Here is a 2589-nt window from a genome sequence, read left to right as displayed (position 1 = left end):
TGGTGCGAGAGAGTGGCACCTTTTTCAAGATTGTGGGTGCAAATTCCTTCAACTCGGATCTTGGCTGTCAGGGTCATTGAAAGAGATCCCCACTTCCAGAAGATTTCTCTGTAGCATGACAGTTTTCACAGGAATACAGTGACCTTGACTGATGTAGCACAGAATGGGAACCAAGGAAAGCGCTTGGTGGGTAGCTAACTCCTCAAGATTTCGTGTCTGCCTTCTCTAGTTAGGGCTGAAGGATCTGCAGAGCAGAGAAGAAACTGCCTGCCACAGCTGTGTGGTGGAAAAGGCCTCCATTTCTACTCCATTCCTAATGACTACCAAGTCCATTCTGATTGACAGCAACTTTAGAGTTTTACAGGAGCAGACAGCCTCACGTTTCTTGCAAAGCAAGCTGGCAGGTGCCTTCTTGCATCTGGAAGAAGAAAACCTCCCTTAGCTATTGTGTTTTAGGCTGCATTCTCCATTCTACTCCAGTTCAACTTTTACCAGTGTGGGCTAACTATAACCCCTGTCAGTAGTATAATAGCGTTTGCTTCCCATCTGGCTTGATCCCTTGTGTGTATACTTCCCTTGGCCAAACTCTCAAGTGGGGGAAGAGAGCCAGCATGATATTTTATCAGGAAACTCCTGCTGATCTTCACTTAAATAATTTGTCATCTTTACAGTAATGTTACACAGTAGGGATTGTTTTATGATCCTACTTTACAGATGAGGCAAGCACAGCTGAGAAATGCTCAGGGAAGAATTAACATAATTCAAATTCAAATGTGTTCTTGTTCATCAGAGAGATGCTCCAAAACTTCCCATGGAATAAACTCTTGCTTCATTGCTCAGAATAAGTTGTCCTACTGAACCAGAATAACAATAGCCAAAAGGCTAACACATATACAATTTACTATTTGCTAACCATTTTTATTGCTCTCTCCCTCTCTCTCTCTCTCTCTCTTTCTCTCTCTCTCTCACACACACACACACACACACACACACACACACACACACGTTTACTTAATCTTCACAATAAACACTTACAAACACAAACCCACTGCCACCTAGTTGTTTCTGACTCAGGCTGCAGCTGTTGTTAGGTGCTGCAGAGTCAATTCCAACCCCTGGAGATCCTATATACAAAACAAAACAAAAGAAACTGCCCAGTCTTGCACCATCCTCATAATGGCTCCTTTGTTCCAGCTCAATTTTGCAGGCACTGCATCAATCCAGATTGTCGAAGGCCTTCTTGTTTGCTGTCCCTCTACTTTACCAAGCATGATGTCCTTCCTCTTCCAGGGACCGGACCCTCCTGAGAACATGCTCAAAGTACATGAGACAGCATCTCTGCATCCTCTCCTCTAAGGAGCATTTCTGACTGTACTTCTGGGAGAGATTTGTTGGTTCTTTTGGCAGTCCATGGTGCTTTCTATGTTTTCTGCTTGCATCATAGTTCATGTGCATCAAGTCTTTTTTGTGCTTCCTTATGAAGTGTCCTACTTTCACATATATGATTTAAAAAACCATGGCTTCGGTCGGGTACACCTTAGTCCTCAAAGTAACATCCTTGCTTTTCAATACCTGGAAGATGTCTTGTGCAAAAGATTTACCCAATGTAATGGGCCCTTTGATCTCTTGACTGCTGCCTACATGAGCATTGATTGTGGATCCAAGCAAGTCAAAATGCTTGACAACTTCAATCTTTTCTCAATTTGTCATGATCCAATTGAGGATTTTGGTTCTCTTTATATTAAGTTGTAATCTGTATTGAAGGCTGCAGTCCTTGATCTTCATCAACGAGTGCTTCAAGTCCTCCTCATCTTCAGCAAGCCAGGTTTTCACATCTTCATATTTCAGGTTGTTAATGAGCCTTCCTCCATTCCTGTTGCCATGTTCTTCTTTATATAATCCAACTTCTTTGATTATTTCCTCAGTGCATAAATTGAATAAGTATAATGAGAAGATTCAACCTTGACACACGCATTTCTTGATTTTAAATCATGGAGTGTTCCCTTGCTCTCTTGTTCCATGTGCAGGCATCACATGTACACGATCAAGTATTCTGGGATTTCCATTCTTCTCAAGGCTATCCATGGTTTGTTATGGTCTACACAGTCAAAATGCCTTGACATAATCAATAAAACACAAGTAAACATCTTTCTGGCCGTCTCTTCCTTTAGCTAAGATCCATTTGTCATTGGCATTGATATTACTTGTTCCTTGTCCTCTGCTAAATTTGGCCTGAACTTTTGGAAGCTCCCTGCTGATGCACTGCTACAATGATTATTGGTTGATCTTCAGCAAAATTTTACTTGCATATGACATTGATGATATTGTTCCATAACTCGAGCATTCTATTAGGTCACCTTTCTTTGGAATGGGTACAGAAGTGGATCTCTTCCAGTCAGTTGTCCAGGTAGCTTTCTTCCAAATTTCTTGGCCTAAGTGAGTGAGTACTTCTAGTGCTTTATCAGCTTGTTGAAAAATTTCATTGGTATTCCACCAATTCTTGGAGCCTTGTTTTTTAAAAATCATTTTATTGAGGGCTCATACAAATCTTATCACAATCCATACGTACATCCATTGTCTCAAACACAT

Source organism: Echinops telfairi, unplaced genomic scaffold (genome assembly GCF_000313985.2).
Source record: "Echinops telfairi isolate 266 unplaced genomic scaffold, ASM31398v2 ScPeMD7_7468;HRSCAF=8506_0, whole genome shotgun sequence".
Taxonomy (NCBI): domain Eukaryota; kingdom Metazoa; phylum Chordata; class Mammalia; order Afrosoricida; family Tenrecidae; genus Echinops; species Echinops telfairi.
The sequence above is the reverse complement of the archived record's forward strand: the minus strand, read 5'-3'. Positions refer to the sequence as shown.